The 14,936-nt window shown below is 38.9% G+C and overlaps 1 pseudogene; it reads right to left on the bottom strand.

The window, feature by feature from the left end:
- Positions 1–13,783: 13,783 nt before the first annotated feature.
- Positions 13,784–14,035, bottom strand: LOC109446371 (TP53-regulated inhibitor of apoptosis 1 pseudogene; annotated as a pseudogene).
- Positions 14,036–14,936: the final 901 nt, after the last annotated feature.

The raw sequence follows: 14,936 nt of genomic DNA, 5'->3' as shown, positions 1-14,936 counted from the left end.
ATCAGCCCGCAGACATGGTATGTTTTCCTCTCACAGTGAGGTTTTAGTTTTTATTTTATCTAGTTGCCAACATTAATAAAAAGATTTCAGCTGCAAGTTGAGGCTTCCAACTAAAATCTGGCAGCCCCAGAGCTGAATACTGGCATCCTACCCATAGGTAAGTTGTGGGCTCTCCAGTTTGCCAAAGTCCCACCCTGTGGGATTCGGTCATTTCCATTCTCACCTGTCTGGGTGCCTGTGGACATCTGACTTTGCAACTGCTTGACGAGAGGTCCCAGGTCCCCTTCCTGTTGTGGCATATTCCTATCTGAGTATATACTCTGAGAAACCATACAATTCAAGTACGCGCGAGTGCACACACATGTGTGTCTGTGTGTGTGTGTGTGTGTGTGTGTGTGTGTGTGTGTGTGTGTGTCAGTTAGGTGGTAAAGTAGATACCATTTTATTTAAGAGAACAACAGCTAATTGGTAAATTATTGTATTTTTAAAGAGGAAAATGATTAATTATTGCATTAATAATGAAGTGAGATGGAAAACTTATTTACTTTACAATTCAGACTTGTAAAAAATATATAGGCCTATTATTATATCTATAACTGACCTGGTCTTGTTCATGAGTGCCATCCACTGAGCTGCAGTGGGGGGAACAAATTGTCTGGTCCCATTCAATACTCTCGATCCAACAATTTAAAATCTGTCCCTAAGGAACTTGTGTTTGGCTTATGTAATTCAGGAAAATGAAGAATCTTTCATTCTTTCTTCCTCTGTTACAAAATGACGTCTGGGTGTGTGGGCAAGGGAATGCGGCTCTGATAAACCTTGTGGTCTTAGTCAGAGAGGGTGACCCGGCCTGCTGTTCATATACTTGAACTCTGAACTTGTTGTAGAGGCCTCTGTGGTGAGTTTGGACTGGTCTTGCCTCCCTCGGTGTTGTGTTTTCTGTAGCTAATGCCAGGGAGTGGCGTACGCATCTTTTCTTCACTCTCAGCTCACCAAAGTCTTGTTCATGAGTGATTTTTCCTTGCTGAGTCAGCTCCACCTTGATCTCACTAACACGTCACCCCTCAAGTCTGGCCATGATTTCCATTAGTCCCCTGTCCAAGGGTCACGCCACAGCCATTAATAATTCAATTAACCTTGATATGGGAGCTCCCTCTGAATGACTCTTCTGCCAGACTCGTGGCTACTCTGAGATCCCATCCACACACAGGGGAACCAGGAGACTCAATAAACCTAAACACCAAAGTCTCCCTCTGCTGGCATGGAAGTTTGCTTTGATGTGGGTGCTTAATACGCTACTGGGTTTTTTCAGACTTTTTAAAAAATGTTTTTTAGACTTTTTTGATTAACAGAGATTAAGATAAGAAAACACACATATTTTTAAAGAGAGAATAAATCATGATTGTATACTGTTTTCTCCAACTCAATTCTGATCTATACATTTGTACTTAATCTCACTCGTCTGATAATTGTATCTCTTTCTTCCATGCCAAAATTTTCATTTCTGAAAAGTACCATACTATATGCACAACATATGCACAGCAGACTCAGAATAAAAATACAAAATTGCCACCAACGATATGCTTATTGAAAACAGTTTAAAAATGTTTTAAGTTCTTTTGGTCCTCAGGATATATTCTACGAGGATATATCATCAAACTACTGCGTTTTATAGCTACTTGAATTGGTTTCTCTCAATTATGCCAGCAACTCTATAAACAGGTTCATTTGCTTTCAATTTTTGAGAATGCTTTTCTAGTATTTTCTTTTAGAATTATGTAAAATATTTACATGGCTCCAAATCCAAATCTAGAAACTGAAGTTTAATCAGAGAAGTCTAGTTTCTCCCCCCTGTTACCTCCCTTGTTTCTTTCCTCCTTACCTGCTTTTTTAGTTTAATTTTTTGTCTTCTCATTTTTAATATATTCATATCCTAAAAACATTCTTAAATAAAAAGGAGCATACTATTTTGTGTGTGCCTTAGACTGAACATTTTAAATATATTTGTACTCAGAATTTCAGGTCTGGAAGTCGCTTTACAGATTTAATAGTCAAACCCCTAATCTTAAAGAAGAAGAAACTGAAGATTTAAAAAGGTTAAATTATTTGCCAAAGACATATTGCTAATTGCTAAAGCTAGGGCTCAAATTCATGTCTCTTGAACTCTCTGCCTTGTGCACTTTATTCTCAGTGAATAATTATAGACAATCATAGTGGTTTCTACATAAACTGATAAATTATTTGAAGCAAAATTTCTTTGAAAAATGAGCACCTCGATTCAACCAGATGATTCATTTTATTCTCCAGTCTTTCATTTGGCTTTATTCAAATTCTATCCCCTTAATAAACAGAAAACGACTGATTCACCATTTTTTTTCTTAGTCACCAGCATCTTCCAAAAATGTGACTGCCAAATGCTTTATTTATGCCTTAGCAGCTATAAGTTAGCAAAGCCCATTCTTCTGCTTTTCCTGATCAAAAATTTGTTGATTACCATGATTTCCCCTACTTAGCCCTAGCACTGTCCACCTAATGTCCTAATGACCCTATGCCCCATAGCCTAGACAGGAATTTGCATTTCTGTTCTGGATTATTTGGTAGCCTCTGCAAGAAGGAATGATTAGACAAACTACGAAGCCTTGTGATTAGCTTTACACTGCTCGGAAGTACAGTCTCTCGGTCTTTGCTAACTTCGAGTACAAGCTGGGAAACACTACCACCTGTTTTATACTGCCTACAGGAACTATGCATGATTTTGACATTTTTAAATACTTGTACAAATAGAAATATTTGTTGGAACACAGCCATTCTTGTTCATTTACGTACTATCCATGCTGCTTTTGCTCTGCAACTGCAGAACTGACAAGTCACAACAAAGGCAGTACAACCTGCAAAGCCTAACATATTTACAAACACTGCCAACCCATGCTTTACAAGAGTGCTCTTCCTGTCCCTTCTGTTACTTTGTGATCTATATATAATCAATTATCTTTGCCAACTGACTTCCAGGATTAATCTCTTCTAGATATCAACCTCTTTCTAAGGAATCTGAGATTATGAAATTTTTTAGAATGCAAAGTGAAAATTGTAATGCTTTATTCAGCTCAACAAAGTGTCACACCGTCCATATTCCGTGTTTTTACCCAATACAACATCATCCACCATTATCAGTGTACTTTCAGTGATTCAACAAACATTAATTGAGCACTTAATACAGACTCATTGTGTAACCAAGGACCATAGGTTTCCTTATTCTTCCCAGGAATTGTCTTCCTCATAACTCTTCTGTTACTACCTATCAGGAAATCACAACTTCAGAACTTGCTCCCTGCTGCCCTTCCAAATACCAGACACAGCCTGAATTGACCACCTATAGCTAAATGCCCCATCATTCATGTTTATAGCTTTCATGACTGATAGCTGCAAATTCACCAATGCTTCCTGAAAACTGAAAGAAAATGCTTCTTTTCTCTTGTAGACACCCAGTTCAATATTATACCCAAATTGAAACTGCCAGGCCCTCATAGTTTCTAGTGCTAAGAGTCCTTCAGTTATAATCCATTTCCACGAAGTCATGTCTGTCCCAGTAACAATGATGATTGGTTCAAATGTGTTTCCAGGATTAACCAGTCCTTCTCTCTCTCTTTCTTTCTAAAGGTGAATTTTCTCTATGGGGCTTTGTTGTCCTTTCCCATTATCTGGCTTCATTGGACCCTTTCTTGCCTCAGTCCACCATACATGTTTTAATAACTTTAAATTTCAAAAGCAAGGGACTAGATTGCTTTATCCCATGTAAATTTAGAGATTATTATGAGATACCCCTTAATCCTACCCATCAACAAAATGTAAATCTTCAGGCACTTTCCAAGCCATGATATTCCCCAAGAACAGGTAGGGCTTTGCCCAACCAAGATGATGTGTTCAAGGAGTGGATTGAAAGGATGGTATGCCCCAAAGTTATTCGTTAATTTTTATCCTCAAGGCAAAATGTTTTACAGTCTCTAAAAGGGCAGGTCTTCATTAAAAAAAAAAAATCTTAAAGTTTATCTTCGCTGGATGCCATACTTTATACTTAAGTTTCCACTGATACTTAACATATATTTAATAATTAGAAAGCTGTTTTAACAGAGTTTTTAATAGAAAAAGCATAAGAGAAAAGAAAAGCAGATGCATTTTACTAAAGCATACCTGCTTACATAGGAACACAATTCAATGGAGGCTGATAGCAATTTTCAAGTTTCTTCTCACTAAGAACCTAGCATAGATCCTTAACTACTCAAAGGTTCTCAAATTTTAACGTATAAAAATTTGCCTGGGGAATTTGTTTAAAAATACAGATTTCTAGTCTTAACCACCAGAGATTCCAATTCATCAGGTTCAGAGTGTGACCTGGTAATAAACTTTTCTAACAGCTCCCACCTCCCATTGCACAAAGCATACGCACAAACAAATGCACATGCACCAACTACAGCTGCACCCCCCCCCACACACACACACACACTCGAGGAGAGCCTGACACAGATGGAAGGGGACCAGTCTTTCAGCACACAATACAAGGGGGTTGCGTTTTTAATCTCTTCTTTGCCCACCTCACTCTATGCCTCCAACCTTCCCCAACAAGAGAAAGATGAGCTCATACTAAATGCATCTGCTTTTCTGTAGATGGGGCTTCGGCCTGGCTCACTGGCAGTTGTATAATTAGGAGAACACAGCTTAGCTATTCAAGCAGAAGTGCTAGAGAGCAATTTTCATTCTCCCAGTTTCGAGCATACTTGATGTGGGAACTCAGCAGAACTTTCTTGTAAAGTAACTGTTCTGCAGCTCACCTCCAATGTGATGGATCGTGTCTACCAGTCCCTACTCCCGTGAGCCCCCAAACAAATAGGAAAACATAAACATAGCCAGAATTTTTGCACCCCCTCAACTCAGGATCTGTGGGCAAACACAGATGGTCTCAGACAGCACTCTGCAATAGAACTTTCTATGATGTTTTATATCGGCAGCGTGCAATACAGTAGTTGCTAGGCACATATGAGGTCTGACAATTAAGTTCACAAACTCATCCTAGAAAAAGTGCTATGTACCACATGGCTGAATATCACTATGGTCACCTTTGAAGTACTCCCCTTTGGAAGCTATGCACCGATGTCAGCATCCAGGCCACCCTTCAAAGCAATTTTAGAACTCTTTCTGGAATGGCCATCAGAGCTGTCATTGTATGATCCTTGATGTCCTGAATGTCATCAAAATGTCTTCCTTTCAATGTTTCCTTTATCTTTGGGTAAAGAAAGAAGTCATTGGGGGCAGATCAGGTGAGCAGGGAGGGTGTTCCAATACAGTTACTTGTTTCCTGGCTAAAAACTCCCTCACAGACAGTGCTGTGTGAGCTGGTGCATTGTCAGGATGCAAGAGCCATGAATTGTTGAAAAGTTCAGGTCGTCTAAGTTTCTCACGCAGCCTTTTCAGCACTTCCAAATAGTAAACATGGTTAACTGTTTGTCCAGTTGGTACAAATTCATAATGAATAATCCCTCTGGTATCAAAAAAGGTTAGCAACATCGTTGCAGCAAGTTTGCAAACTTAATTGTTTGACCTCATCTAGCTACTGAGTTCTTGAAATGCAGCTAGTGTAAATAAAGACTGAAGTTCTAATTTTTTTGAATTCTAATCAATTTAAATTTAAGTGTTCATATGTGGCTAGTGTCTACTTTATTGGACAGCTAATATCTAAGGTCATTTAGTCATGGGTTTCATATACAAATTAAGATTATAATACAGGTTATAATTATAGATTCCCTGTTTTTAAAGCTGTGTATTTCCTTTTGGAAGCTCCTTCAGGGTCAAATCTGTTTCTTGGTCATTTTTAACTTCCTCCGAGCAACCATAGCTTACAACTTTCCATCTAGTAGATAATCAAAATTATGTCAAATCAATCTATAACTGAGGCATGCACATGGTTTAGAAAGTCCAACAGAGGTAAACAAAAAACCACCTTGCACTCAACTACCCTTCTAATCCCCATTCCCAGGCAAACACTTTCACCTCTAGCATTTTTTTTTCTGTCATTTACCTCCTTATTTCTAAGTAATGATGTATATTGCTATCTCTTAATTAAAAAGATTACACATACCTGCTGACTTCCTATTATGGTAGGTGGGCTTTCCAGCTCTTTTATAATGCCCATCTGCTCCTTCATGTTCCTCAGCTATATCACGATTTTCAGTTAAATCCCTATTTAATGTTTTCATTATTATAACATCATAATATATAAATATCATTCACTGATGAGCCATGACATACCGTGATTACATTTCTTCTCCTGTGCTTTCTGTTTTCCCCTGGAGTTAATTGCTTCTCCTCCTCCTCTTCCTCTTCTTCATTTGCTTGCTTTTATTTGAAAGTAGGCTAAATTTTCATACACCCTCCAACAACTTTGTAAATGCTTCTCATTTCATTTTCTTAAAGGTCAAACCTGACAAATGAATGAGGGACCACCTTCCTGGAGTTCTCCATCTTCCTATTTCAATCTGTTTGTTCTCCAGGCCAGATGAATAGCTAGAACCCTGGGAATTACCTTCGCTCTTGGATCACATTTCATGAAATTCTCTTAGTTTACTCTTCCATTTAGTGGATCAGGCCCTTCAGGAGTTGGTGGGGGAAAAGGCTGTATGAGCAGTGAAGTTCTTTTGTGTGGCTTTGTAGGTCTGAAATAACTTTATTCCATCCCCACATTTAAATGATAGTTTAACTGGGTCAAGAATTGGCAGAGTTGGAAAACAGAAATAGCTATAAATCTGCAAGTATGGAGGGAATAATTTCCCCCCAAAATTCTGAAGACTTTCTTCCTGTTTACAGAGTTGCTGACAGCTGGTAACACACTGATTTACAATCCTTTATCTCTGCCTGTTTTTTTCTCTCTAGAAGCTTTTAGAATTATATCTTTATCCCTGTTATTTTGAAACTTCACAAAGATGTGCTCACTATGAGTATAGTTTTCATTCATTGTGCTTGGTAGGTGATGGACCTTGTAAATCTGGAGACCTATGTCCAAGGAAATTTTCTTTCATTATTACTTTGAAAATTTCCTCTCCATCATTTTCTCTATCTTCTCTCTATGAAATTCCTATTTGTTAGAATTTGTTAGGATACTGGACCTCCTAGATTAAGCCTTGGCTTTTCTCCCTTACTGACCATTGTTGTATTATTGTTTCTTCTTCCCAGGTGCTTTCCTTGACTTTATCTTCCATATTGTAATGAGCACTTTTACTTTCAAGTATCATTTTAAATTTCTAAGTACTCTTTGCATTTTAATTTCATTTTATTAAAGATATTAACTAGAGTTAATTAACCATTTTTTCCTTCAATTCCCTGAATTACCTTTCTTAGGAGTTTCTTTTAAAAAAAAATTGTGTTTTTTTTTTGGGGGGGGGGCTTTCATGTTGGAACCTTTCCTTAATGTCAGGTCATTTGCTCATATTTAAGAATGAGGCATTAAAACACTGACCAAGCAAGGTTTGATATCTGGTGAATTTCATTGTAGGGTAACCAAGTGGGGATCTACATCTTTCATTGAGACACCCCCCAAATGTCTTTATTTGTAGGTCTGGTCAATTTCTAAGTTTCCTAGAAAAGGAATCCTTCAATCTCCTCATTGGGATAGGAGTCTGGCTGCTAGTATTCCCAAGTTAGACTGTGGAAAGGTGCTACAGGCCTCCTTACTAGATATGCAGAGTTTCTTGTATTTCCTCTATTTTCCACCCAGAATCAAATCACTGCCCTCTTCTGTGCTTGGTATCCACAACTCCAAAAACTGTTTCTGAGATTTCTCCAATAAACGGATCTCTCAATTCTCTCATAGGAAACAGGAGGGCTAGTCATCTAGTTTTCAGGAAAAAAAGATGAGGGCTGGGGTCTAATTACTCCTTAAACAAGTAGACCTCTTATTTTCAGCCTCCTGACTCTTCTATCCTGTATGATACCTTGTGCTATTGTTATTGTTCTTGTTTTGTGGGCACTTCAGAGAACTGGTCAGAGACATCATTATTTTTAATTCTCGTTGTATAACTGAGAGAGCATCAGTAGTCAGTATAGGTAAGATCCTTGTCTATTTTTAAGTGAGGACAGAAAATTATTCTCTTCTAATTAGAAAAAGCCTGTCATGTTTATATTTCTTCATATCCTCAGCATGAATTCTCACTTAAATGATTTATTTCCTTCTTTAGATGCCTAATATGTAGACAGTCAGAGAATCTATGGTAAGAAATCAAAAAGTTCTGTTTCTTTTTTCTTTCTCCCTTTAACACTTTGGGCTTTATACTATCCCTATTAGATAAGAGAGAGAGAGAGACACACTAAGATAGCATATAAAGCCAAAATGCTGAAGGAGATTATGCCAGGAGACCACAAGTTTTCAACCCTAAGTTTGCTTTTTGGAACACCAAAGAAAAAAAGAGGAAAATAATGAGGAAATAAAACTACGTAGGATTTAGTGAGACTGATACTAAACTTTACCAAGGTATTCATTTCTTCACAGTATTTTCAACATTCAACATTACATTCTAGGAACGAAAGCATGAGTACATATCTTCCCCTAGGTGAGCTGAAGCCTGTTTCACACTAGTAGCTCTCATCCATGCCCACCACCACTTTCCTTCTGATTTGATCAAGTCCACAGCACTTCACATTGGACTGCCATTCATCTGAACCCTCTCCCACTCTTCCTTTGCTTGAGAAATTTCCCACCTTGGGAGTCCAGTTGAGAGGCAAAGCTATCTCCCACTACTGAGGCTAAGCCTGTGAGATTCTCACTTTCCCAAGCCAAACTTGCAGGTAGGGTGCTGGCACCTGCCCACATCAAACACACTGCTCCTGCTATGTAGCAGTGTAAAAGAGCAAAGGATCATGGGAGGTGGGTGAAGTCCACTTCTGGGGGAGCTGTGACAGTGAGATCATATCACCAGGAGATAGCAGTGTCATCAGCATGCAGAGCTCTGTGCCAATGGGGTCCATAAAGGCAACCTAAGTGCAGTACCTAACACTCATCAGTGACAGCAAGGTCCTCAGGGAGACCATGGAGCCTGAGTCAGGTCCTCCAGACTTTTGGTAATTCTCTTCACAAACCATTATCCATTTAACAAATTCCCTTTCCGTTCAAGTCTGCTGGAACTAAGACTGAATGATGCATGCAGGTTTCACATTTTGATGGTTGAAATAACTATGAGAAATAAGTGCAAACCTTGATCTACGAAATAGCAAATACGATAGACAGGTAGGTATATCTATATTAACACTACAGATATGTGGGTATTTCTTTTGGTATCTATGGAATTTTTATTAGCTTGAACCACATAAGCCTGTGTTTTTAGAGTCCTAGTCCAAGAAAAAACTGCTACTGTTCTTCTAATGGTACATATTTTAGGGACCTGACTGACTCAAGGTTCTTGTTAGCCCAGCTAGAAGGTGGGACACTGAGACACAAAATGAGCAAACCAACTAGCCTTCCTCGCCATAACTGTCTAGATCCAGTCCTGAGACTGCAGTGTGTTTAAGGCCCTCCTGTGAGTCTATATACCTGCTTTCAAAATGCACATTTAGGAGGGAGGGGAGGGAACAGAGAGGGAGTGGGGGAACGCATAGAGGTAGTTAATACCTGTGGGAATCATATTTGAGCACTCTTTTAATTAAGCAAAGCTAACGAGTGCTGGTGCCCTTTATTTTTAAAACAGTATCCAGGTGGTGGTTTAGGTATTATTACTATAAATAAAGGTAGTGCAAGCGTCAGGGAATCAGAAGTAAATTCCTGAGAGAATTTCATTTTCTATTCAGGATTTAAATACCAACCTAAAAAGAAGAGAGGCAAAGGAGAATATTTTTTCAATAACAAATAGGTATGTTATAGAAATAAGTCTAAATAAAATACTGAGAATTAACTCAATACAGTGCAACACATACTTTTAAGAGCCGATGATATGGACAATACCACATTAGGTGCTGAACAGTATCTAGAGATGAACAGAGTTTTGGCCCCACTCTTACCTCAAATTGACAATCTGGGTGACAGGTTGTGCAAAAGTGGAAGAGGTATGTGAAAATAAGAAGATATATAACTATGATAAAAGGCAGCATGTGATAAACCAAAAGAGAAGTTAACAGAAAAGGTCTTTTTCATTTGCTTTTCAATGTTTCCATTTTTCATTTCCAATTAAACATACCATCCTGGGGCTATTCACACAGTGTGGCTAAAGTGCTCATTGTTTTTACGGGGAGGTAGATTTGTCTAAAATAAAACAGTTACAGCCACACTATGATTTTTTTTTTTTAATTTAGAGGGTTCACAATTTACATGAAAATCTCTAGCTTTCAACTGCAAGAGCTAGATCTTTTTTTAATGATTTTTTAATTTTCAATTATAGTATACATACAATATTATATTAGAGTCAAGTGTACAACATAGTGATTAGACATTTAAGGTGATCCCTCTAATAATATATTAGATATAAGGTGATCCCTCTAATAAATCTAGTACACATCTGATACTACACATAGTTATTACATTATTGACTATATTTCCCATACTGTAATTTACATCCTCATGCCTATTTGGTAACTACCAATCTGAACTTTTTCATCCCTTCCCCTTTTTCTCAGAAATCTCAAAAATGAGCACTGAATTATCAATCGATCAAGGACTGGACTGTGAAGTTTTAACTGTAAACACAGAGTAAGGAGAAGCAGGATAGAAAAAGAGGGCAGGGATTGGAGGAAAGCCTATCCTAAGGCTGGAGGAAGAAGCTTGGGAAAGGGAAGAAGGGCCAGAGAGTTGAGATGCTTCTGTCTTCGGCCCTTGTAGAGCTGAAAGCCTTGGGTGGGGAGGGAAGATGCAGAACCAAGGAGGTTGAGAATTTCAGAGTGCTGGAGGATTGAGCATCACTTCCTTCCAGAACTCTTGGACTCTTAGAGGAGACCTCCTCACTCAGTGAACTGAGCCATCCTGGGCGGGTATAGTAGAATTGGTAGCAAATTGTGTTTAGGCTGAGAGAGTCTGAGATAGACCCTCACTCTCCGTTCTAGCAAAGTGAAACCATGCAGAAAATTTCTAGAGTCCTTTTGAGATGGGACAGGGACAGAGCCTCCAGAACAACCACTAACAGTCTGGCGGAGGCAGAAAACCAGTGAACCAGGGTGGGGAACAAACCAGCCAGATCCAGCCAAAACCAAGATGGAGGTGAGACTCACCTCCACGTAATCTCCAGCCACATTATATTGTCATTATAATACATTTCCATACTAAATGACACTCCCCTCCACACCATGTCACTTCCAAAAGAAACCATATAAGGACAGAAAAGGGATGTATCCCAAATTCTCAGAAAAAACCACCCCTTCTGAGAACTAATTAACAATATTCCTCCCCCGTATTCCCATATTAAAAAGCCTGACTAATAAAAACCACCGCTGTAAGGAGGATGTGGCCGTCTCTTGCCCAGGGACAGCCTCTACTCTGACTGTGGAGTAGACTACCTCTCAATAAACTGCTTTCACTTTATTATTTGGCTCACACTTGAATGCTTTTCTGCTTGAAGCCAAAGACCCTCGGAGGGACAAGGAAGGCATCTGAGAATGTAGAAACTCAGCATATAAAGAGTCCTTGAGACTACTTGAGAATGCTGTGGGGAGGAGGAAAGCAATGGGGAAAGGGGACCCTTAGCAGAAGCTGCAAGGCCGGGGAACTGTGAGTCATCAGTGAGCCTGAGAGGGTCAGCAGCATTGATGGAAGTACAGCTGAGACAGCAGATAGTGGGAAGAGACTGTGACCATAATAAGCAAACAGATGATTAGCAACAACACCAGCCAGAGAGAGTTCCAGAACAGACACAGTGAGACGTCATAGAAAGCCAGCCAGGCACAGCCACTTCCTTTCTGGACACTGGAAAGGAGAAGAAAGGACATGTACGAGGGGACACCAACCCCAATAGGGGTGTAAACCTTAACTGACTGAATTTTAATCCTGATTTGACTAGTGACTGAGTAAACTTGAAGTGGCACTATCAAGTGTTTTCTACAGCTGATTGGTGGTTGCTGAGTAAATTAGATTCTTTTATGGGAAGCTGTTTATATTTCTACATGAGGCATTGTGTACACATGACCCACAACACAAAGGTACACACAAAATGCCATGAAGTAACTGAAGGAAGTGTATTAAATTGGGTGGCAGAGTATTAAATTGGGTGGCAGAGTATATTTAACTGGACTTTTAACAGGATTTTGTGTGCCTTAGTGAATTTATGGGATTTTGACATTAGAAATGAGGTAGCGGCATTTCAGATGGCAGAAAGAGATTCATCAAAGTCTAGGAAATGGGAGGAGGTGAGAAATGTTCAGGAAAAAATGATGGTCCAATTTGGGTGGAACCTAAGGTTATCTTTTAAAACAGCACACATGCTCTGCCAGGGCCCTGTGCTTTGTACCTCAGTGATGGGAAGTTTTGTAAATACTACTGTATAAAAAAATTATATATATATGTGTATATATATATATATCTATATATACATATATGTATATATATACATATATATGTATATATGTATATACAGATATATCTATAAATATATACAGACGGTGCCAAAAAAATGTATACACATTTTAAGAAAGGAAAAAACTGTATTAAAACTGTAATACAGTGAATGACGCTAGCATTCATTTGATTAACAGCATCTTTTAAGCAAAGGTCATACTACACATTGTTACAGTAATTCAATTCAACTTCAGAAAGTAATACATAGATAACATGTCTTAAAATGTGTACATTTTTGGCAACCCCAGTGTGTGTGTGTGTGTGTGTGTGTGTGTGTGTGTATATATATATGTATATGTATATGTATATATACATATATAATTATAGAAACTAAATGTTACAATTTATTCCATCTTCATGATTATAGACATTACAGAGCAGGGTAGATAAACAAGGCAAATAAAGCAAACTCTTTTCTCCCCCATCCATTTAACCAGATACAGTATTTTGATGATATATAGGTTGAGTTAAGTCATTAACCTGGGTTGAAATGTGGCCACAGCAAGTCTTTGCAATCTAGAAGTTTCCTCCAAAGCATACTCTAAGGATCTTAATTACTTATCTATGCTATGAGCTCTGAAATGGGGTTCACTCTAACATTCTTGAAGCTTTCATGTCTTGATCTGACACCTCTTGTTAAGGCAAGGAACTGTCTGTTAAAAGCTTCCTTTTGGCTAACCCAGTCCACCAGCAATCTTAACAGTTAAGTTACTATATCAAAATAAATCGGTGTTCCCAAGAGTTGATTGAAACTGTTGTGCTGTGATCCCTTTTCAGAGCATTAGCTCCGTGGGAGAAAAGAGACATCCTAACGTATTACGTCCATGAACAATGACCCCAGTACAGTGTACCTAATATCCTTCGGAGCATAATTCAAGAGGTCAGGCAACCCTGATCACCTTGACAAATTTATCAGTATATTTAAAGCTGATCCCACATGAAGTACTGCAAACATAATCCCAAGAAATTCAGTATTAGCACACTGAGTTCCTCCAAGATACCAGAGCAGTGAGAAATCATCCCAAAGCAAAGTGTGATGATTCATCATCTTTTACAAGTGAGAGGAAAATATCAAGAAGGAGGAAATAAAACAACTCCCTCCTAAACTCCTCATTAAATTGATGGCTATCTTCACAGCCTTAATTGATAAAATCCAGAGTGCTCAGTTTCCTGATTTAAGGAGTCCCATTTTCAAGATGACTGCCAAGGTCAAGAAGAGCTTTCAGACTTTTCCTTGCCATGGCCCATGAACTCCAGTCCCTCAATGGGGATCTCCTTCTCCTTTATTGCTTTCTGAAGATGCTGCCTGTAGTGCTTGTAGAGGTCAGTGCACGAGTCCCTAGAGCTGTCACCCCTTGAGGAAATTCCTGGAAAACCAGGGATTGAAGCACAAGTCACATTTAGCTTCATGTCTGTGCATCCCTCCCTTACGCTGTTCATGGTGACAGCAGTGGCAGCTCACTCTGATATCTAAAATATGTTCTGAGATGAGTGATGCCTGGAAACTTATACCCATTCCTTAGACACCCTGTTGACTCCGCTTCCTGTCCCTTCCTGCAAAAGTAGTAAACAGACTTGCCACCAAATTATGCCTCTAGAGGGGAATACTCTCTTGCTCTGCGTTCAGGCTTAGCCCACAGAGAATGAAATGTCCATCGATATTTTGTCCTTTGATCAGATGCCAGGACAGCTTGCACCATTCTGCCTACCCCTATCCCTTAGATAGAGGCCTGGCTAATACAAGGAAGGTGGTGGATTGGTGGCTGTGAAGTAGGGTCCAGGCATTTTTATTTTGACAAATCTTCAAAGGTGGTCCAGACAGACAATCTTGACCTTCTTTTTCCCCATTATTTTCCTTGCCTCCATTCCTTCATATCAATTTAGTACACTATCTGGTACGTATTTGTTGCCGACAAATATTTGTTGGATGAATGAATGAACTGTCAAACAGATCCATCCATTTTTCAAACTTTGGCCTCCCATGGAATCACCTAAAAGGCTTATTAAAACACAGATTGCTGGGTTCCACCTGAAGAGTTTCTGATTCAGTAGGTCTGGGGTAGGGGCTGACAATTTGCATTTCTAACAACCCCTCAGTTGATACCAAAGCTGTTGGTAGGGGAAGAGGGTACACTCTGAGAACTACTGGGTTAGATAAATATGGAAATCCCCTGAATACTTTGACTATAACTCGAAACAGATTATGCCTTTGAATGTTTTGACTACCATTTTTCTGGAAGCTTTTAGAAAAAAATGTTTCCCTGTGTGTGTGGTGTTTTTGTTTGTTTGGTTGGTTTTTTTTTTTTTTTACATAACATATAAGAGCAACCTAATAGCATAAATTATAGGCATTGAAAATTGT

The sequence above is a fragment of the Rhinolophus sinicus genome, chromosome 2, assembly GCF_057876585.1.
Source record: "Rhinolophus sinicus isolate RSI-liver-muscle chromosome 2, RSI-T2T, whole genome shotgun sequence".
NCBI lineage: Eukaryota > Metazoa > Chordata > Mammalia > Chiroptera > Rhinolophidae > Rhinolophus > Rhinolophus sinicus.
This window is presented reverse-complemented; position numbering and strand designations above follow the sequence as displayed.